This window comes from Rutilus rutilus (genome assembly GCF_951802725.1).
Source record: "Rutilus rutilus genome assembly, chromosome: 25".
In the NCBI taxonomy this organism is placed as follows: Eukaryota; Metazoa; Chordata; class Actinopteri; order Cypriniformes; family Leuciscidae; genus Rutilus; species Rutilus rutilus.
This window is the reverse complement of record NC_140229.1, coordinates 12,080,910-12,105,871: the sequence shown is the minus strand read 5'-3', so window position 1 is coordinate 12,105,871 and position 24,962 is coordinate 12,080,910. Positions and strand designations below refer to the sequence as shown.

Below are 24,962 nucleotides of genomic sequence, written 5' to 3'. Positions count from 1 at the left end.
AATGTAGATTGGCCTCTCTAGCGAGATTCCTATCAGTCGGTCACGACGTACGTCTCCGTTCATTCCCTCAGGGAATGAGGGTTACCATATGTAACCGAGACGTTTCGCCATTTGGTTGTAAAGAATGTTTACCAGTACAGAAGTTTACTAACGTTTACTCTATTGAAGGTTGGCTTTTTGATAACAGACTGCACACTAGGGTCATCTTTATTCCTTGTGTTGCTAGGACTTTGTGGACTTTAATAAATCTCACATTTGGTTAATTGATTTTGTGTGAATGTACCCTATGTTGCACCCTGACCCCAGTCCACCTAGGGCAGGGCTATTCAATTCAATCATCTCCATCTGGCCCAAAGGCACCCCAACCTCCCTCCGCCTCTTTTCCTGTCGGTGTGGCTACATTTGGTTCGATATGCGAGTGGCCGTAGTGGCGCGTGCAGCTGTACGTCTATACGCACTGTGCGTACCATGAGTGCTCCGACTAACCTGAGAAACGTTTTCAGTCCGAATATTTCAGCAGTTATTATGTGTGTCCTGTATTTCTGTCGACTGAACCAGCGATACCAATCATTTGTGAATGGTGCGAATCTTTTGTTCGATCTTTGGTTCAATTATTTCCTTTCCATGAATTGGCCAAATGCGCTTGCATAATGGTCTGAAACGATTCAGATTCGTTCGGACCGCTCTGTCACTGAATCATCTGAAGCTGTTTCTCGGTCAGTAACAACAAATATAGAACAAATAGCACTGTTTTCAGTTTAGTTTCAGTTCAACTCGCAGTTTAGTTTACTTTGAACTGCGCAGCACCGCCCAGTGGATAACGGAACGCAAGCTTAAAGGAGTTGCGTTTACTCCCGGTTGTGGACACTATTATTAAACAGCATTGCGACATCCAGTGAGAAGTTGTTCAATTTGACACACCTCTGTTACAGTCCACAAATCACTCTGATTTAACTAGTTTTAAATCAGATGAAGCAGCCTCAACATTCCCACCATGACTGATGAGGTAACTAGCAGAAACATTGTGCCATGAACGAAGTTAGAAGACTTTAAATCCCCTAATCACCAGCTTTACAAACATTTACCATGAATGTACTGTAGTAATTTACTATGGTTTGGGCAGAAATGTGGAATATTTATACTGAATACTATCTTATAGTCATTTATATTGCAGTAGATTAATTAGGTGGGTAGAGGAATATACAATTCATTTTGTGTATAGTTTTTACCTGTGTTTAGGCATTTTGTTATACAGTGGTAGTGAGTGAGTAGCCATGCATGGTTTAACCTGTGGTTATCAAGTCTCACTGTCAGAATATTTTCATTTAAGCCTATAATAATTATAAATAAAATAATTCTTACCAATAGCTATGATCTTGTATAATTCATATTTTTGTACATAGGTGTCAATAAGTTATTTTTTAAAGACTGCATACTGTTGGGTACCACATTTCCAAGTAAATACAATACTTTTTTAGGTTTAATTTAGCTTATTTATTGATAAGTTATGTTATCAATAAGAATAAATAATGTTTCAATAAATAAGCTAAACCCACCGGCCCTCCTCAACATTCCGATTTAATAATCCGGCCCTCGAATGAAGCTAATTGAATAGCCCTGACCTAGGGGCATAACATTACTCACTTTTCATGCAATTCACTTCATATAGTATAGCAGTACATAAGTCAAGTCTCAACTCCTGTTTAAGACATTGTTCAAATGCAAAAAATATGCTTAATCCAAGATGGAATGGTAATGCTTGAAAGTTCTGTTTTCTCCGATTTGAGGTACAGTGGAGAACTTTGGTTATACCAGCTATAATCCTCTAGATAGAAAGGTCATCTTGGACTTAAATTGAAGCTTATAAACTTGGGAAGTTTTTCATGTACATTTGAGGCAGTGATATATATAATAAAATGCTTGAAAATGATCACTTTTGTAGCGTATGAGCAGATCATTCATTCATTCATTGGTTCTGAATTAATGAATCATGGCTCGTTGAATCTGAACACAAATTCACCTTCCTTATGAAACCCAAAGCCTTGTACACACTGAACTCCCAAATACAAATCATGCGTCGGCTCCAGCTAGTCTGCCATAGATGGTCTCTCCCGACACATTTATGGCCCCCGGAGTATTACCAGAACAACACGACGCAGGACGTGCAGGACATTCTCCTAGCTTCGCAAGCCTCAAAGAGATGCGCCAGAGAGATAACGGAACTCTCTATGTGACATTCCAGACACAGAGCATTCCATACACACACACACAAACGTTTCTTTACACTCATCATGTAAGTCATTACTAAGATGTATTTGATAGGTTTGTGCGTTGCATAACGGTTAGCCCTTTTATGCGATAGTTATGATTTTCTGATTTGTAACTTGGAAGTGTTTCTCCTAATTAATGTTCTCAAATAGAATCATGGTCTTGTAACCTGACCCCCTCAGGATAACTCTTTACAACCCCCCCCGGGAGACTGAGAAGTCACCCCCCCCCCCCCCCCCCACACACACACACACACACAAACACCACACATGGACCCCTTTTGTGATGAAAAGTGCCTTTAAATGTATTAAATGTATTCCTTGTTGTGCTTAGATGTCTTCACATGTCACACTGGAAGTATCTACAATTTTATCGTGTGTTAATTAAACGTAAGATGCCTATAATCGTGCATTTGATTGTAACTCTGTATCCTTAACTGTTTTATATTTCATTCTTGGTATCTGTTTCACCGTCTTGTTTTGACTGAACCACTCATACATAGGAGATTACAGTAAAATGTATTGTTCTGTGTGTACAATCTTGCTGGAGTGTTCTGCTGAATTTTTATACTATCATAAACTATGCAGATAAGTTTGTCTTGACAAGACAAAGAAACTTCTTCCCGCTCGAAAATCTCGGGAGATGATTTGACTTCCCCGCAAAAAGGGGCGTGGACGGGATTCCCTCAAAAGACGGAACTTGCCCGTTTCTCGCTCTCTTCCTCTTCGGTCAAACTTCGGGAAAACACCAACTTCGGACAGGCTCCAGCCACCGTCTTCGGACACGCACCTCCGCGTCACTCCCGACCTTTCTTTTCTTTTCTTTACTAAGTTTTATTTTCATATTCGCCTCTCCCTCCACGAGGGAGATGAATTCTGAATTGTTTCTTTGGTAACTTCACGTTCGGTGAACCTTTAAATCTTCCCGCGCTTGCGCTCGCCCGGAAGACACGAGAGAACACGCCTAGCTCCAGAAGGTCCATACACGCGCCTGCCTCAGCAACACCACAGACTATGTGCAAGTATAATCGAGCTTTTAATTCGTTTAAGGTTGTCTGTCCCTGCTTAAGGTGATTTGATTTCTTGTTGTCTCTCTCAAAGGTTACCTGGTCTGTGATTTTTGCCATACTGTGATCTCTCTCTATGATCGCACATTTTTGCTTTCACTTTCTCTCGTTCATTCCTCTCTCACTCTTTCTCTCATTTTCTCTTCCTCTCTCATCCTCTTTTAATTCGTGTTCGTTTTGTAATGTTTTCGTCTGTTTGTTTCTGTTGTAAATACATGTATTTACTCTGTGTGAATTGTAGTTCGATGTATTATTAGTTCAATTAATAAAAAAAACATTATATTCTTGATTGCTTCTGTCTAAAATGCTCACATTACGAAGTCAATGAAATGTTGATCCTAGCTACAAAGCTTTACGATTTGTTACTTTTCAGTAACCTAAATTGTATAAGGACAGGAGAATAGTTTCATGGCCAGAAACTATTATTTTTCCTGAAATTATAAGAAGTGATAACTTTATTGAGAAGTTGATGAGTTAATCTTACGGCCGTTTGCTGGACAAACGACTGTTTGATAATTACATTAATTTCCATTAAGGGTTATCTCATAAAATCGATCTGTAAATGGGACTATTGATATATGAATGAGGAATTATAATTCGTTGTGATTGATAATTCATATATACAATTGATCTATTTTCAACTTCGATAATTTAACGTAACTGTAATATGCGATATATATATTAATCATATTCCTGATTAATTATTAAAATTCCCTATATATATCATTTGAGTTAATGTAAAACCCAGTGCGGCTACACTTTTGATGACAATTTGTCAGGCGGACAGACATTTTTTTGTCTTTTGGGGTATGTTGAGGGTGATATTTGACAGCAAAAAGGCAGCAATCCCCAGAATCTTTTTCTGCTAGTTTCCCCTATGTGTAAGGATACACCATGCAAAATTTCAGGGTTATATGTCCATTTATGTAGCTGCAGTACCTTAATATTCACAATTACATCATTCCGCCAAAAGCTTTTCACAAAAAGGGTGTTTTTTGGCCCCTGAGACCAAACGGGGCCGAGTTGGGGGTGGTCGTTATCAACTTGTGATGGCCCAAGGTATAAGATAATAGGAAATAATAGTGAAAAAAAGGTAGCAAAAAACATCCTGAGGAGTGGACCTGGCTCCCGGCCTAATAGCAGTTAGTAAAGATTCTCCACACACACTGAGGCAACACTGAGGCATAAGCTGCATCCCAATTCAGAGGCTCAATCCTTCGAAGAACAGGGACTTCAAAGGCCACACTTTCGGAGTACGCAAAGGTCGAAGCGAACATTGTTAAATGGGACGGTCTAGCTCTTGTCGCCTAGCAACTGTGACAGCTGACGTTGACAAGCGGCAGTAATGTTTGTACTGGACTTTTTTTTTAAGTTATATTCAACTGTCTAAAAACAATACAGCGTTCACAACTTGTCTAAATATATTCACCTTGGTCCATTTGTGTACATAATAAAGATTATAAACTACATAAAATCACATCTTAGTAAGATATGTCAACATTTCAACTGCTTTAAAGTTTCTTTATTTTTACATTTATGTCGTTAGATATTCGTTAGATATTGTCGTCACCAGCACGCAATGAATCTTGGGAAAGGCTGCATAGGATCTACGCATTCAATCCTTCATGGCCCTGGGAACAAAGGACATATTTGTAGGCTGCATTTGAAGGAGACCTTAAAATTGGGACAGCTTTTGTCGTGCCACTGTGACGCAATCGGCCTTTGGATGCAGAATTCGAATGATGCAACCCCTGAATTGGGATACAGCTGGGATAGTGATAGGGATGCTCCGATCCGATATTCAGTATCAGTATCTGCTTCGATACTGCAATTTGGACCAATCCAAATCCGATGCTGTGTGTACTCACAGTTGTTACTGTTAAAGTCCCCCTGTGGTGAAAATCAAGCTTTTAATTTTTGTTTATATGTCTATGTAGTGTTTTAAATGTGCTTTAAGACAAACCATGTGGACATGTCAACACCATTGCTGAGTATTTTCCCCTTAAAACTGCAGTGAAAAAAGACAGTCTCAAATATGCGGTTTGAAATCGCTGGTGTTTCTGACGTCACAAACTACAAACAACCAATCACATCAACGTACTGGTGTGCTTTAGCATATATCATTAACAGTGAACCTGCAGGTTCAGTTAAGTCAGTTATTTATATCTTTTGCTGTAGTGTGTCAGTAGGAAATATCAGTTTACATGTATTAACATGCTTAAGACTTTTGCACAGTACTGTATATGTGTAAGTCGCATTCTGCACTTCAGCAGTCGAGTGCAGAATGACGTGTCTAGTGTAGCGCATTCAGCAACCTCTATATTTGACCACACTTAACAGCCATGGTATTTTACACTCGGTATCGGATTGGGATTGGTTGTTGTTCAGTTTTTTGGGTATCCGAATCGGATTGCTTTTGAAAAAATGGTATCAGTTTATTCTGTGGTGGGAGGAGCATCGACAAACACTGTGGAGAGGCATTTATTAACATAGAAATACACATAAAGGCAAGGCATATTGAGGGGCAAGGCGGCCCGACCATTCTCAGCCTGACACCAGTGATGCATGCTCACGGCTTGGTGGCTCGGGAATCCCTCCCCGCTCCCCTCCTGGACCTGTAGGACACCAGCGTGCATGCACAGGGGAAGAGACTGCTCTCATGAGGAGAAGCGCACTCTGCATTTGACAAGACATCATTCCATTCAGGTGTGCCTCATCGCGGGCTGCCAGTCCTGGTTGTTACCGCGCCTCTCTCTCACATCCACTCCTGTTGAGGACATGGCGAAAGGCAGCGATTTAAGGGACGGGGTGGCGCTGATAATAAGGGGGAGTCAGCCATTCCATCACATTCCGTATATAGTGCTTACGTGAGAAATACTGGTTTAAATCCTAATGACTATTTCCTGTTTCCTCTCTACTGGCTATGTTTAAAAAAAACAGCAAAAAGACCCCCCGAAAACATATTTTTTCTTATTTTAGGCTCTCACACCATGACAGTCATTTGCTACTGAGTTAAAACATACTTGAACCCCTGTGAGGCAGAAAAGACATTTCTTAGCATGACATATAGTCCTGTTGACGCATGGGATCTGATCCTTTAAGCACTTTCTCTCACTTAACACATTTTTGCACAGATGTTTTGGGAGTTGACGCAGGCGGCTTGATCAATGTTCTTCCTCTAACTCTCTTCGGGTGTTTGAATAATCATGCTTGCACTGAAAAAAAGAAAGCCTCTCGTCCTAGATTTCCCTGATGCAATGTTATGCAAATGATAAAGATCAGAGTCTCACGCCAGCGTCTGTATTTGTGGAACTCTACCAGTGCAATAAAAGAAAAATCTATTAGAGAATCACTCAGTTATGGAAATTAATCATCCAGATTTATTCATCATTCTGATCTATTTTAAACAAACAAACAGCATACAGCATGTGAACAGTTGAAATGTAATCGTAATCCTTATATGACCTAAAAACATACTTATGTTTCAGATTATTATGAATATTTTTTTTTACTTGTCAGATGTGTTCAGTGATTTGTTGTGTTAATCTCCATCCTATAGATCTGTGTGGTTTCCATGGCTTTTTTTTTTTTTTTTTTTTTTTTCATGTACTTCTTTTCAGAGATGTGTTTCTGGTCGACTGCTTGTTTTCTGTAAATCTAAGCAGCGATGCGTGATGTAAAGTGATACAGTTTCGTCTCAGTGGTCATTGTTTGGATGTCTGAAAACTTGCTTGTTTTAAAGTAGGCCTACTTTTTAAATCACAGTGTTGAGATCTTTTTCTTTTCTTTTTTCTTTTCTTGTTTTCTCAGAATAAAGAAGATTTTTTTGTTTAAAATGTAATTAGCAAAAAGGAAGTATTTCAATCAAAATAGTATGTAAATCAAAAATCGAATTGAAAACTTTTGTAAATTATTTATAGTATGTGTAATAATTAAGCAAGTCAATATTCTGATCATAATTTTTTTCTAAGCACATTTTACTACCTCCAAATCACATCAGTCTTAATAAGTACAATTAATACGTTATATGCAATTATTGATGAGGAAATTGCAAACAAACATCACAATTAATTACAAAGGTATTACAAGTAATACATTGAATTTAACATGTAATTAAGTAGTTTATATTTTTTTTGTAAACCTTACTCCAATAATTTCTACAGCTAAAATGGGCCAAAAAGGATTTAACTGACTGAGTAAAAAAATATGAAATGCCCAAGAGAAGGATGCAACACTATAGAATTTTTTTAATTAACTCATGTCCATCGGACAATGAAGTCGGTAGGGTCAACAACAGGTTGAGAAGAAAAGACACATATTAACTGCAAAAGACTAAGAATTAAGGCAAAGAGTTAAGTGTTAAACCACCAGGAATACTTTAGTCTCCAGTGCCACCATTTTCCAGAACAGAGTCCCCAGACGTACTGTACAAAGGTGTCATGGTTCTCAGAGACTTTGCTGAGATAATGAAGGCTGAAACACAACCTCCTCTTAATAATAACCACAAGCTAAAGTGTAATATAATATAATATAAAATAATACAGATTAGGGTTCATGTTTTTTATGTTTTTTGACTCTTGAGGGACCAGCATGACTTCCTTTTGTACCGCTTTGAAGAATGTATCTTCCAGAGACTGGCAGTAGTTTTGTTAGTTAATTTGAAGTCCATCTCATCTCCTAACCTGAAAGGTCCGTCTAGCTCATTGTAAATAGCAGCTCACACCATTACTCGCTCACACTCTAATTGGTTGCTGGTCCTTCAAGAGTCACTCTCAACCTAACGGTAATTTTCTGCCTGGACATTAAAAGGTATTTTTTACAGACATTTCTTTCAACCCTAAATCACCAACAAGTGCAATGTGTAAATAAAATAAAATATGGATAAAAAAAACAGTACAGAGTATTCGTTCTTATTAACAGTACATTGGGACTTCTTTAGAGTGTATCAGGATATAAAACCTTTAAAATATTAATATTCTTCAATACAGAACTTTTTGGGGAAATCTTTGATCATTAGTGGGTAGGTTTCTCTTTTCGGGATTCTGGGAAGAAATCTGACCCCGACTTCAGATTCAACCAGATCAATACAATTGTATTTCAGGCATTTGGATTCACTGCTTGCTATCACTATCAATATAGACACTAATATAATGTAGTAGCTAGTTGTATTTCAATCATAGGCAGCTGTATAGTATATAAATGGCACAGTTTGGTATAGGGGGTGACACAGCTTACCCACTGACACATTTGCCCCACTCTCTATTACCCTAATTTTTGTTTGTTTATTTATATTTTATTTATTTTTTCCAAAACTGTATTAATGATTTTGAATTAAACTTTTGTTAAACTACCAACAGAGGGCATCCCTTCCTTTGTTGTCTAACTGTATCCTCTGATGTAAAACTTCACTGAGAATTTTTGTGCCTCTATAACAAACTTAAGAATATATAAATATACCCCCACAGAAGGGCTAAATATAATAACCTGCATTTGAAAAAGAAGTCTCAATTGAAGGTGTAGACGACAGTGAGATTCTGCCAATGGCTTACAGTGCAGACGCACACGCTCATCATAACACACTGCAGGCTTCACGTTCACCCCACCACGCTCTCCCTCGGGTTCCAGGCTAACTAGAGCTCAAGTGTAGGAGGATTCTATCATTCAGCTCCCCAGAGAGCTTATGGGAGCCCTCAGGGCTTTAACATGCCTTCAGACACCATCATGCTACTGCCCCTCATCTTGAGGGTCAGAAAACATATTGAATTTTGTAATTGATAGCTCACATATTTGTGTACCAGGTCAACATTATGCATCTTAAGAAAAGCAATATTGACTGAATTCTCATCAACTTGATTCCACATCCGAAGATGAAAAAATCGACAGTATTTACAAGACCTACTGACACGATCTAGCCCTCACAATATCAGTGGATCTGTTCTGGAAGGGCTTTCTCCAAGTCAAATCAAGTCACCTTCATTTTATATAGTGCTTTATCCAATACATATTCTTTCAAAGCAGCTTCACAGTAATAAACAGTAAAGCAGCTGTTAAAAGACAATAGTGTCATTATTCAGCTCAAGTCAGTTCAGTGTTGGTTCAGTTCAGTGTAAAGTTCATCAATTATGAAACAACTTCAGTTCAGCTATAAGGCAATAGTGTTCCTATTCAGCTCAAGTCAGCTCAATTTTGATTCAATTCAGTTCATTAGCTGTGTCAGTGTTGAAAAATTCAAAGCAGCTCTACAGTAATGTTGTCATATAGCTCAATTCAGTTCAGGTTTTATTCTCATCTGATAGTGTCAGTGCAGTCAAATTGATATTGAATATTAAGTGTATCTTATTAAAGCCCTCTAATCTAATTTTCCCCATCCTGTTCATAAGCTTGAAAATTCCTGAAATATGCAAGACAATGTTCAGACTCGGATCTTGCAGGCAGCGTGGTGTTTTACAGGTACACATGGCTGGTGTCCTTTGATTTGAGCGTTTGCACTTCAACAGTCACTGGCAGGATCACAAAAAGAAACCGAACACAAACTCACTGTGATTGAAATGCCCACTTCCTGTTCTCCTGTTATTTAAGGTGTAGCAAACCACAGTGGATATACTTGTGTAGCCTCGTTCTCTGATAACCTCGCATAACAGATGCTGTACGTGGGAGTATCGGCACTTCCTAGCTTCCAATCGCTTCACGCCGCTATCTGAAGTTGCCCCATGGACTCCTTGGATTTGAATTGTAAACATCGACTTCCTTCCATATCTGTCATCTTCACATTTTTGAAAGTGTCTGTTTACCGCCAGCGTGGCACCAGCCTTGCCCTAGTCAAAATCAATGTTCATCAGAAGAGGCCAGGGGTCAAAGTGTGACTTGCGAATCCCACTTTATCGATCCTCTGTGAATAATTTAAGCCGGTTATGGTGTGCTTGCAGTAACTGGTGATGGCTTAGTTCTTCACAAGGGTAAGATGGAGAAAGAGGGGGTGAAGGTGGAGGAAAGGAAAGGGAGAGCCAGATGGAGGATGTGGGGGGAAAAGAGAAGCATAGAAGTGAGAAAGTATGAAAGAAAAGGAGTAGGCAGTTGAAAGCAACAATGAGAGCATCGTTCAAGGTACTGTTTAGGGGTTGTGCTGTTTCCATTGGGCCTCCTCCACAGTTTTAGACTGAACAGAAGGTGACAGGGCTGGAACAGGCAGCCAGATACACACAATCATGATCTCACTATTGTTTTATTTACTTTAATTGGACCATATGGCAAATTGAAGCAACTAACAGTACTTTGATAGAGACACCCTCCTCCTTTCTGTTAACACGTACTGTTTTTGTGTGTTTGGTTTTGAGTGGGAAAAAAGGAAGACTGTCAAATTAAAGGATTTAATGAATAAACCATGCATGTGACAAGAGATAAAACAAATCTACTGTATTTTCTTGCCGTGCTTTACTCTCAAGGGCTTTAATTGTGACTTGAAAGATGTAATTTTTTCGATGTTAAATACTTACTTTCATCCCAGTTTAATCTGCAAAGACAACTATTAGTAAGACATTCATTGGTTGAGAAAAAACTAAACCAAAACTGTAAACACGGTCACTCTGTGGCACTATTAAACATTTCTTTGTTTGTTTGAGCTGCCTGAAAACAGCAGTACTTTGTCTGACCAATAGAAGATGAGGGGAGTGTTCGGGAAACCTGTTTCAAAACAATTGCTATTTGCTTCAATTATTTTTCTTTTCAGTTGTGATGTCAATTTGTTAACCCAGAATGCTGTTAGATTTTTTTTTAACTCTTCCCCCCGCTCCCAACGCATGTGATTCGCAGATTAACTGCCAAGTTTAACCATCATAAAGTGTAAGTTTATAATTTGGAAGTGTTTTGTCTTGCCAATTGACACATTCAAATGATTTGAAACGTGGAAGAAGAGGCGAAAATCGGGACTCACGCGCTGTTATCTGTGCGCACAGCCTCACACACCCGAACCGAGAGAGAGAGGTGCATTTCAGACAGCACTCGAACACTGAATTGATTCCTCTTTTGCGTTTACTTGCGCTTGAACAGACACACACACACAAAATTATGCCAAAATACCCTGCAACAATTCTCTCGTTTATGTCATACGTGAACAGTTGAGAAATAGACCGGATTTGTGTCAGTATATTCGGTCCATGCATTCAGTCAAGTCAAGTCAAGTCATCTTCATTTATATAGCGCTTTTAACAATGTAGATTGTTCCAAAACAGTTTTACATTGATAATAGGAAAATAAAGTAAAGTGTTTTAGCTTTATATCAGCTCTAGAATAAAGTTATTGTCCAGCTAAAGTTAGTTTGATTGATTCACTTCCCTCGCACTCGCAACGATCATTAGTTATTAACTTAGGGGCCGCTAACACGACACTGTTTTAACAGAGAACTCTTAAGTTCTTTCTGCGCGAACTTCAAAAACGCGAACCAGTGAGAACGCCAATGCGTACGAGTTCAGTCTATAGGTATGTGCGTTTGAATGTGCGCAGGCGTGTAGTCCTTCCCTACAAATCAACCCTCAACATACTACTTGCCTGGCCTTAAAATGAATAATACAGAATTTTAATCACTTTCACGTAGCCACGCGAACTGGAATTATCCCGACAACGCTTTATCTGTAGATAGGTAAAGGGAGGGGAGGGAGGCCTTTACAGGGAAGAGCCTAGTTGACATTTCAGGACTGCGCTGTCATCGTGTCCAGGCGCAGGTCCTTCATCAGATCTGGATACAGCCTGAATCCGACGGACTGCGGTAAACCTCGGGATAAACAGAGAGACTAATATTAACGTAGACGCCATTCTTCCTATGATGTAACGAGTACATCAGGATTTATGGGAAGTGTTCCCGGTTCCGGCTGACCTAATCTATGCAGCCTAACATTTAATTATAAAAGTCTATAATGTGTTATGTGTATGCTAGGTCAAAGAGATGTGTTTTTAGTCTAGCTTTGAACTGACAGAGTGTGTCTGCTTCCCGGACAATGTTAGGAAGACTGTTCCAAAGTTTAGGTGCTAAATAGGAAAAGGATCTACCGTCAGCAGTTGATTTTGATATTCTAGGTATTATCAACTGGCCAGAATTTTGAGATCACAATAGACGTGAAGGACTATAATGCGTTAAGAGCTTGGACCAGCTGTAATTTGTTTATTAAGCATGCAGGGCAACCACCCATAATAGCATTACAATAATCTAGCCTTGATGTCATGAACGCATGGACTAATTGTTCTGCATTTGTCAAAGAGAGCATATGACGTAATTTAGATATATTTTTAAGATGGAAAAATGCGGTTTTACAGATACTAGACACGTGACTTTCAAATGAAAGATTGGTATCAAAGAGCACACCCAGGTTCCTAACCGACGATGAAGACTTGACAGAGCAGCCATCAAGTGTTAGACAGTTTTGTAGATTATTACGTGAGGAAGTTTTTTGTCCCATAATTAGAATCTCTGTTTTTTCAGAATTAAATAGTAGAAAATTACTAGTCATCCAATTTTTTATATCACCTATACATTCCGTTAATTTAGTGAATCGGTAAGTTTCGTCAGGGCGTGAAGAAATATAGAGCTGAGTATCATCGGCATTCAGTCTTAAAGTGACAACAGCCTAATATTCCTGCTGTTGACATATGTGTCATTAATGTTAATAATAAATAAAACATCATCATCATCATTTACCGTGTTCGAGATAAAAGAAGCGCAAAAGCAGTCAAGAGGAAAGTGAAGACGACAGCTTGTTGGATAAGTGTGCCGCGTAAAGCTCCGTTGACAGCTTCGCAACTACCATTTGACACTTCAAAAAGTTCACAAAGAGATCGTAAAATGAATCCATATGAAACGATATGCGGTTTAGTCCAAAATTTTCTGAAGAGACATGATCATGATCATATGATGAACAGACTTAATTTAGGCTTTTGTTCATGTATAAAATTGATCAGCAAACGTAAACAGAAGCTCAACTGAACCTACTTGACGCACGAGAACAAAAGTCATTGGTTCTTGCTGAAAAATGAGAATGAACATCATTGGTTCTCACACATCAAGCAAACACGCTTGAGCTTCTGTTTACTACAACTGATGGTTGAATGAATGTTTATATGTGAATAAAAGCCTAAATTCAATCTGTTCATCATATAAATTGATCATGTATCTTTAGAAAATTTCTAGCTCAATTCATATTACATAGAGTTTAATGATCTCTTTATGAACTTTTTGAAGCATCAAAGTGGTAGTTGCGTACATGTAGCTGTCAGCGGAGGAAAGTTCTCAGATTTCATTAAAAAGATCTTCATTTGTGTTCTGAAGATGAACGAAAGTCTTACGTGTTTGGAACGACATGAGTAATTAATGACACTAGCCTATCCCTTTAAAATTTTTTATAAAAAACACAGTGCTACAAGTGTCACATTTACTGTGAAATTTATAATTGTCTTGTCTACAAACTGACTACAAAACTGAACAATTCTATTCTTGTTGATGCCAGCAGGGCATAAATATGCACTTTACCTTAAATGGTGATTTGTGACATTGATTCAAATATTTATTTATTTTTATGTCAAGTCAAAACTTGACAAACAACCATCGTAAGGTCCACAGAATTTGTCTGCTTCATTATACCGAATATCAAAGATGTCTTTGCTCGGGTTTGAATATTACCATTAACCAGCAGTGTTATCTAGTGACCTGCATGAATTTAAGAGGCTTATGGTAAAATGAGACAGGAAATATTGGGGCTGATGTTTATCTTCTACGAGATTCATTTTCCATTAAATACTAATTATGATGGATCCAGTGCCGTACCCTCCTTACGTCCCAGACCCCTATCTATTAGGAAGTAATCTTTCTCTGTGTTTGGATTGTGCTTAAAAAGTTATGCCGGAAACTGCAGTCAGAAGTTTAAAGCAGTGGTAAAATAAGAGTTCCGCTTTTCATATTTTAACAGGAACAGCAATTACTTTTGTGAATGAGACTGCAATTTTTTATATCCATTGCCTACACCCTCCACCACCCTTATAATCCTGCTTAAACTCTGCACTAGCAATTACGCCATAGCCCACTGGTTTCCCTTTAATGCCTCTTTCATCTGCCCGCACCAACTTTTCCATCATTTTTGCCTGATTAAAAGATGTAGGGGTGAAGCAAATAATGAATAGGTTGCTGAACCAATGAAGTTGCCCCGAAAGAAGTAAAGTAGTGAACATTTTTAGGGTAAAAAGAGGTGGTGTAATTGTGTGTTTGCACTTGGTTGGTTACGGTTTGTTTGTGTGTGTATGGTTTTTATTAACGGCACTTTACACAAATAAGCTACATTTTGGTGTTCATGATATTTGTCACGAACGCCAGTGAAGAATCCTCTGTCGGCCACCGGAGGTCTCACTCTCCTGAATATTAGCATTGGCTTTGAACTACATTTCCCAAGAAGGCACATACTGGGACTGATTATTGCACACCTGATCTTCATCACCAGACTATTTAAACCCTGCCTGTTCATGCACAATTTGCGAAGTCTTGTTTGCCCTGGCTGCATTTCTGAGCATTATCTTGTCATTGTATCTTCTGCCTATGTTTGGACCCTGGCTTGGATTACCGTTTACGACTCTTCTCGGCCTGCCCTTGATCTCTGTTTCACCTGGACTCTCACTTCTGTTGTTAGCTGCCTGCTTTGACCTTTTGCCAGTTTTGACCACGTTGTTTGTTCTGTCTCTGATATTGTTGTTCGCCCTGGTATTTTGACCCACGCCTGTTTGTACATTGAGCTTGCACCTTTGTTAAATAAAACTGCACATGGATCCTAATCAGTCTGAGTCTGCGTCACAATATTAGAGGCACAAATCTTTTTTTGGGGGGGAAAACTAATTAGATGTTAGACTAAATATTAGGATAAAGAGTAACTCGTTTAAGAACATAAAATGTCTGTATCCCCATGTTAAAATGGTAGATTTATCTGTCACCACCTGTGTGCAACATTTAAAATCATGATCATGCAACAATTTATTTGATGTTCAATTGTTGTTAAACAAATCTGTTGGTATAATATTGCCCAAATGTAATGTTACTTAAAATTGTGACACTCAAAAAGTAACATTATTTTGAACCTTTCTACATAAGTAATCTCATTACATGTTTTCAGTCTTTTCTTTATTGCTAATGTGTTGACAGCTTTTGACAGCTGTTAGTAATTAAGAAAACAATCATCCAACTGTCAATTTTCTTAAATTAACATAAAATATAAGTTTATCAGGTGCTACAAACCTGACAATTTAATTCAATTACATTCTGTGAAATATTATTTACACATATTTTATCTAATATCCATTTTATATATTTATAATGTTATAAATGAATATATATATATATATATATATATATCATGTTAGCTCATCAAATAATACAGATTTTTTTGGTTATGTATTAGTAGGCTAAATGTTGAAAATATTAACTCAGATTAATACATACTTTAGAAGTATTGTCCATTGTTAAATAATGTAGTTAACTAATATTAACAAATGAAACTATATTGTAACGTGTCACCAATCACACAAATGAAGTTTCAAGTTTATGGTATGAAATAAAATAAAAAAGGCTCATGTAATATGCACTTTGACCTTCTGAGGTGAACATTTTTGAAATACTTTGACTTTCATGCCCATGTGTATGAATGTGCATGTTGTTGTTGTCGTTGTTCTTTGTTATTGTTCTGCGCTGCCCTTTTGTCTTGACCTCCGTTAGGACATCCTTCAGAACAAGGCTGTATTACAGGAGGTCGTGCTCTCAACATTAGCTTGAATAGAGGGGCACATGAATCACACGGATCACTCTTTATACTCAGATGATTGCATAATGGCTGTGGCAAGTTTGATTTCGCTCCCCTGTGTATATATGACCTTTAAATGAATTTCCCTGTGCGGGGTTGAATATAACCATCACTTATTTCAGACAGGCGAGGGAGCCTATGACGAGGGGGTCGTATATCATAACTGTCTGAACCGGCATGAGAGCAGAGAAAGTGATTGTGCTAAAGTGCTGTTTTGTCTGCAGTTTTGAATGACAGCATTACATTAGCTTGTCTTTAGTAAACGTTTCTTTCTAAAACACTCTTCAAATTATCAAACTTTTATTGTGTGTTGTACATGTAAGTATATTGCAAAGCAGTTAGTGAACTATTATAAAGCAGAAATTATACACTGATGATCATAAATTGCAGACTCTTTCTTGAAATAAAGGCACACCTAATGCCTGTGTCTATATTTAATATAAATATTAATTAAACTATAAACTTTTTTTTTGGATGAGGTTGGTAATATGTGACCCCAAAACTGCAAGAAGGAAATTATTATTTTTATTTTTATTTGATTATTTATTATTGTATTTTTTTATTTACTTTTATGCATTCAGTAGGCATATTTATTCAAATTGACTGGCACTTGAAACTTACATTCAGAAACTTACATCCAGATTATTTTTTTAACTACAAGATATAATTATTTATACTGCTTATTTATATTGCAGGTAACTGTGAACCACACACATAAAACTTGCCTATTAAAATGTTTATATCATGCTGATCATGATGGAAATGCCAAAGTTCAGTGTGGCTCTGAATTATACAATCCATATTTTATTAATATTTTGTTCCATTCTGCATCATTGGAAGAAAAATGATACACATATCTAATATACACATGCGATTTCTTTACTGCTGTTTACATTCACAGACTTTGTTTATGTGAACTTTGTGTGGATTTGACATAACATTGTGTGGATTTGACAGTTTAAGTCCAATAAGATGTGAAATAGAACTTAGTTTAATACTCACAGTGTTTTAGTTTTTTTGCAGAATATCCGATACAGAAGCGGTAGCCTACTGGCTCTGCCCTGTTTTGGAAAGCGGTGTGGGATTTTGCTCATTTGCATTTAAAGATACATGCACGAAAACATGTTTTTTCTTTCACTCCAAAATAGGCATTTACAGCATGGTATAATAAATGATCTGTGGGGCATTTTGAGCTGAAACTTCACAGAAACATTCTTGGCACACCTGAGACTTATATTAAATCTTGTAAAAAGGGGCATAATTAAAAAAAAATGGAACCAGTTCCGAATATATTCCCTTCTTTTTCATTCATAGTAGAGCCGTATAGCAATCTATTTCTTATCTATAATCTATAATCTGTGTATTTCCCCTGTTTAGTTGTAGCCTATAAAGTGTAATGATAATTCAAAGGGAATTTACACATGAGAAGCACAAATCATTAAAATATGTAAATCAAGCCCTAGTGATCTTCCACTAGCAGTGTATAAGTCACAACCTGTTTAAATAAAGATTCTTAAAGACTGATCATCATCCCAGTGTGATTTGGTTGGTTTGGATTTGCATTCCAAGGGCTTTTTCTAAGCACTTTCTTTCTGATTAAAACATCTGGCCACTGTGTAGTTCTACCTGCACATCTGTCGAGAGGGAGAGCTCTGCACAAATCTTCTTCATCACAGAGGTAGCTGACAATCACTCTGACAGGAAGAGGGAGAGATGGAGGGAATGATTTATTAAAGCTGGAGAAATAGCTCGCAGACCACGTCCAGACCGTCCGTATCATTCAAGACCATGTTTCCACCCTCACAAAGAGCTGTCCATTTCAGTGATTCCGCTGCGCCACAGAACATTCCTTGAGGAGGAAAAAAGAGGACACTGTTAACGGCAAGATGACCCGCCTCCACTTGTCGCCCAAAGTGGATGTCGGCAAGCACTTCCTTCTCTCCCAGCTCAGCATATCTTTTTTTTTCTGCCTTGACTTGCTTGAAAAGGTGATCCCAGACACATAATATAGAAGTTTGGTCGTTGTGTAGGGGTAAATCACCAAGGAACCTCAGCTGACGATAATTAAGGTTATTAGACATAAATAAGTGTGGAAGCCACAGGGACCCATTTCGGAGTGATGGCAGGTGTCGATGCTACTGCAAGTGTGGAGTTTAAAAATATTGTCTCTTAAAATATCTCCCTTCTGACATTTATCTTTGCACTCTCTGGAGTCATTGCCTACAGAGATGGCAAAGACAGACCAGGCACATTTGTGAAGTCATGCACCTCATTTTCGAACTCTTTATCCTCTATCTATTGTGTGCATTAAATGGGGAGTGCTGCATAATACATTTCCGTCCTTTGATGTGAGCTAAAATCACCTTTCAAATGGCCAAATGCTTTGTGCACATATTAAGCACTCAGACATTTAGTTGCATTACCATTTTAAAGTTGTAAAAACATATTACAGCTAATTTGAATGAATATTCTAAATGGGAGGAATGTTACAGTCATGTCTCTGCTGTTAGACAGCTGTCACTGCTTATTATGAAGAGCAAGCGGAACAGGAAGATTTCCACTCTGTCTAATTTAAAACTAATCCCTGACTAGTAGGGTTGGTAAACGAGAAAATGTTCTCATTCTGAATTGGTTCTATTTTAAATCAAATCAAATAATTGGAACCCAATGATTTTCACGACAATTGGTTCCGCTAATGATTCTGGAACATCTGTATTTTTCTTGTAGTAATGCAGAATGGCAGAAAATAAACATAAAATATGGAATGTATGCATCAGAGCATCATTAAACTTGGGCATTGTCATGATGACCTGTATTAATATTAGTTTTATGTATTTATTGTGCATGACGATGAACAAGCAAATTTGGCAATTAAATTAAATGTGTAAATTAATTTTAAATTTGGCTTTCATGTTTGCAAAAAAAAAAAAAAAAAAAAAAATCAAATAAAACTTTAATAATGAACTGATTTTGAATTTCTTAGAGTGGCATACTTGACATACATTTTAATATATCTTATAGAATTTTAATACTATAATTGCTCATATTAGCTGCACGATTCTGGATAAATTGAGAAACAGATCGCGATTCTCTCACTGTACAAAACAACAAAACAAAACAACGTAAAAATGTTAAGTGTATTTACAATGTAATAATATAATAATTAATCTGAATTATTTAAAAAACACTTGTTTGAATGAACGATTGAATGACTCACAAATATTTCACGTTTCATTACTAGATGAATCAGCGCTTTTGAACAAAACTCATGAATGATTGATTCAATAAATTGTTTTTACAGTCACTTGTGATGGCGTAAAGATGTAATCGTTCCTTTCAAGTGTTCCTTTCAAGTGTTTTTTTGCTTCCATTGACATCAGCGATTTTATCCAAACTATAAACTTTTATCCTAGTTTTTCTGTGATAATTTGAATATTTGTAACACATAAATAATGATACTATGTGTATGGAAAGACTGTTTGTGAAGCTGTTTTTCTTTGTTTTTTTTCTCTTGAGTTCCTGCCTCAAATGGTTATAGCAATCAGTGTGTTCAAATAAGACTTATAGTGTAGTGTCAAATAGAAATTAGTCAAATGTGTGGGGTTTCTGAAATGAGCTTCATGGATGAATCCATTTCAGAGGTAATAAGGAGTAGGCCTAACTAGTGTAGGTGGTTATGTAATGTTCCAGCATTACATGTCCCCCCCCCCCCCCCCCCCCACTCCTCCTCACTCCTCCTCCATCTTTCCACAGGGATCAATGGCTGTGTTCGTTTGTTTGTTTTTCTTCTCTGTGAAGGGCTATGTGAATGGGTATTGAGATGGGTCACCTTTGCTCTGTCAGCCGTGACCTTGACTCAATCCCAGCGCTAATTGTCATTTACAAAAATGAGATGAATGTTATGATTTGTGAAGAGTATGTACACTTTTCTCAGTACACTTAACCATGAGAATTAATTGGTGTATCATGAACAATATACAAGACAAATAACCCAAGAGGTCATGTTTAGGTCAAAGGAAATGGGAGAGTTTTAATGAAAGTGGCTGGAGTGTTTATCTGTATCTGAAACACTTGTGAACCATTACTGAACCTCTCCCATATGGGATTTTAAGAGTGAAAAGAATGATATTTTCTATCTTTATGTGGTTTGCAATATCTATTAATGATATTATCTATTAATCTATTAATCTATTAAAGGATACAATTATAGGCTTGAGTTACCTGATGACTAATACCTTTCACCTTTGCAGGTTATATGATTTCTGCTCCATTCTTTCTATGTTGTAAAGGAAAAAAGCCAACTAGCTGAATCAGGGTGCTTTTATTTTATGCCCTTACACCCTTTTAGTTGAGTTAGCTAACCTTTCTCAGGGTGACTCAGATAATCGTCCTACCAATGGCTTGGGCATAGACCTCCCCGTGCAGCCAATTAAACTGTGTCACTCTGGAAATGTGCAGGAAGAAGCTATGGTAAATGAAGATCGATGAAGAGGAAGCAGTGTCCGTTATTTATAGGCTTTGCGTGGCTGTTAGGCCTGACCTGCAGTTTACCCTATGGGCTGTTGTTCCTGACCAGTGGCAGAACTGTGGATAATTACACCATTTTAGGTTTGAGTGCTCTACATTAAAGTGTAGGTAGAGCAGGCTTCATATGGGGTGGGATTGTAGCACACAGTGTGTTACAGGGATTTGAAACACTAGATTTTTCTGAAGAAAACACGAGTGGTGCATTTTATTTATTTTTTTAAACACATTAACAGTCACAATGTACAGTCTTTCAGTCTGTGTATTTATTAGTGTTTGGGATTTTTAAATGTCCCTTTCTGCAGGTTTCATTGATATACCAATAGGTGGTGACAACAAGTTAATGTTTGAACCAAGTCATTGTCATTGCATCATTGAATCATTCATTCAATCGATTTGTTAAAAAAACTGATACTTTATAACAAAACAAGTAACTCTGTTTAAGTGATCCATAGAATCATTCACTCAACTGATTCATTCAAAAACACTGATTCATTCAGGAATGTGCAGTGTGTTGCTCAGAGGCATGCAACATTTCTCATTTAGTTTTGTTTAGACATATTTTTGTTGCTAAAATACATTAAGGGTGTGTTCACACTTCTTCACTTGTTTCGTTTTGGTCCAGAGCCCGGCCCCCCAAAAAATTGTCCTGGTCCTCTTAGCGTTCACATTGGTATTTTAACACTGTAGCAAATTAGCTCTAAAGAAGTATTAATAATCAGTCATAACTTGTTATAATTGATTATGAATATTTAGATCAGTTAATAGAATTAACTTAATGTTGTAAATTAATATTACAATCAATTAACCTGTTTGTCCCGTGAACACTCAGTGTTAATTGTTTATTAATTCTAAGAAATGTACATTTCCGGGGTATGGGAAATGTCTTTCTTTCTTTACAAGTAGTCAAAATCTGCATTATTAGAGACTCCAGTATATAATAAGCTTGAAACACTGACAACTTTACGTGTGACATGAACAAGATTTTATTAACTAGACTAAACACTTAAACTACTCTAACATACACATACATACAGGCATACAGTTTACCAAGGGAAAGAGAGCTGAAGCAGAATACAGGAAAGCAAGAAGTTATAGCATTGTTTGAATTTCAACAGATCAACAGCCTTGAGCAAACCATCAGTTTAGTTCTAACACACCCTTCTTTAAAAGTGGTAAGGAAACTTTGGTGAATGGAAAGACAAGGCCGCAGCCTGGCACAAGCTTGGGGGTCCTTAGAAAACTTCTAGTTCAGCATCATCTTCACACCAAGATTTCAGAAAGGAACTAAGAGACTAAGAGACGTGATCTTGTGATCAGTGATTCTTTAAAGCGTGAAGATGTCACACCCTCTGGAGGGTTGTGAGCCAATAAGAAGTTGTTCCCTTTGGAGGGAATTTCTTTACAACCTTTTGTTCAAGCAGGCCTTTGAACATGTCATTTGATTGGGTGTTTAACAAAAGAATCTTCAAGATTCTTATAATACTAATGTGTCACAAAGTTAGCTAAATGTAATGTAAATGAACAAATAGGGGAGGAAGATTGGAGTTTATAGAGACTAAACATGCTACACATGATTTTGGTTAACCATAGTATGCAAGTCTGAAACATCAGTCCAAAATAGTTGAATGAATACATGGGCCAAACCACATAAAAGGACAATCATGAGATGGGAAAATTAGATACATGTAGGGCTGTCGCGGTGAAGGATTTTCCCTTATTTTGTTATTTTGAGTGGCTCAATAGCGCGATATGCGGTTTTACCGCATTTATTAATTTATTTTGATTTATTTTGATTTATTTGTTGCTATATAAATAAGTGTCACGATGTGGTCAGCATGCACAAAAACGAGTACATTTTCAGTAACCAATAAACCAAAACTAAACAGCGTCTCTGCGCATTGCCTGTCACTCAGCGCGCAGTTGTTACGGCAACGGACTGTCTTTGAGTGAGTCATTAAACCATTCATTAAACAACACGTTCAAAAACGCTGATTGATTCATTAAAAGATTAATTATTTTTAACTTTGAGCTCCACTTTTCAAGGCTCAGCTGACCAGCAATGCGTCGCATGGGTAACGCTGAAGCTTCATAGAGACAAATGGCATTGATTCAATGCGTGACTCACTGAGTTTTGTTTCCCGCGACCGCGAGTTCCTCGCGCTGTGCATGCTGACCAGCGCTGTCGCTGATGCCATTCATGGTAAATACCCTTTATTTTAAACGTTAAAAGGATGACAGGACAAATATTTAACTTTCCTTGGACACGGCAACCTTTTCACGTATATGACTTGACCTCAAAGACAGACGCAGGTAATCGCACGCGCTCAGTCGATCTCTCTCATTCACTGTCTGTTTAGGCTTAAGTGCAAATCCACGAAGCCCCTGTACAAATCACCATGATAAAACCATGATCACCACGTCTTATTTAACATTCAATACACATGCACGAAGTTCAAAACAAGAAGGGTATAGCCTTATGAAAAAAGAAAACACGCGAATATCGCGGTTGCTGCGGTTACTTGAATTCCTCTGCGGTTGGCTTGTCAGTAGCACGGTACTGCAATATTGCGGTTATCGCGACAGCCCTAGATACATGTTTATACATTTCTCAAGTGGTAATGTATAGAATATATAGGATTAAAAGGGTTTATTTCTCCTTCTCAGCAAATTAAGTGAGAGTCACAACTCTCTGCAAATTCGTTTTGGGATCGTAAAAAGTCTTATCAGATTAATGTGTCCTGTAACACGACACCGGGTTCTGCCAGTGTGTCAGCTTCATTTGGGATGTTAGTTTTGGGGGAAGTTTCATAGACCTTTCATAGAGAGTGAGTTTGCTGGATTATTCATTAAATATAATTAATAATTTGCGTGTCTGATTGGTCCAGGTGCTACAACACTGAACCTAAAGATTCCGAACCTAAAGGCATAGGGATATGTTCACAACCTGATTGGTTGGCTAATATTACGTAGATTTTGTGACAGAAGTTACCGAACATCCAAAACAATGCTGTGTGCTGGGCTAAATGCGCTCATTGTATGTGCATAGCTTACATATGATGCTATTTTTACCAGCTGAGAACTTGTGAAAACTTATGAGAACTTATAAAATGTGTAAAGGAGTCAAAACAGCAGCAGGAATTCCTCCGTCACACACAAACGAAGATCTGCTGTGTGGAGATGTGGTTCTAATGCCTGTACTGAACTGTGATGGGCAATATCGCGACTATGACGAGAAAAAATTTGCATTCTGTCCTTTTAAGGGTTGCATCTTGTGACATCATGTTCCGTTTTTGGTTCGTTTACATGTCTTTGCTCTGTTTTGCGTTGATATTTCAGTCGAACCACACCAGAGTTCGTTTGGAAGTGGACCGAGGACCCATCTTTTCAGCTGTCTCGGCTTTTCAGCAGGGTTCGGATGGCAGCGTACACACTTATTCAAATGAACCACACTAACAGAGCAAGTGTGAACACACTCTAAGTAACCACAATATTGTGTAAAATGTGAAGTGCTTCTTGTTTGTTAATCTGTTGTTACAAGAAATAATATATTATGCTCCCTTTTGTGCTTTTACCACTTCTGGTATGAGTTTATGATATGGATGTTCAGTGTAAAAACACTTGCACACATATTGACAACAAAAGTAAGAGGTATGTCATCTAAAAAAATAAAATAAAATAAAAACTCTTTTAGGTATGAAATGAGCTGAATGTTAATTGTCATATATTCCCTGGTTCACTAGAGCGAGGCTGGTACTGAGAGGGAGAGAGGGTGAATCCAGCGCTCCGTCACCCTTTCCAGTCGAGACTCAATGACTTTGAAATTCTAATGGGTATTATTTGCAAAGGGCACCTTCATTTGCGTGACACCACTCCAAAAGACAAGGTGATTTTCAGCTAAGCTGTAATCCCCCTGCGCCACTTGCCACAGAGGTTCGCCAACTTCAGATCAGTGTGAACACACAGCGGACTGGTCACACTTTGTTGTTACCAAATCCAAACGATTATTTAATTGTTCATTAATTGCGTGGTTGTAGTTTAGCTTGTTTCTAATTTTGGTTTGTGCCTTGGACTGTAACAAGGTGACAGTCATGCTTTTTGAAGATGCAATTAGAGCACAATTGCTAGTTTGTGTGGTATGAACAGGTGTTGCAGCTTGTTGAGGTTCAGGGAGGACCGGAGTCATTTTGTTCTTGTGCCACAGGCTATTGTTTTTATGTTTATGTCTGTTGCTCAAAGTTGATTAAATTGCAACACTCCTCAATTAGTGTTAATTGAGG

The 24,962-nt window shown here is 37.7% G+C and overlaps 1 protein-coding gene across 4 annotated transcripts in view; it reads left to right on the top strand.

Moving 5' to 3' along the window:
- The window catches only part of ntm (neurotrimin), a 338,066-nt gene that overhangs the window by 243,404 nt on the left and 69,700 nt on the right, over window positions 1-24,962 (top strand). The gene's annotated exons all lie outside the window — the stretch shown is intronic.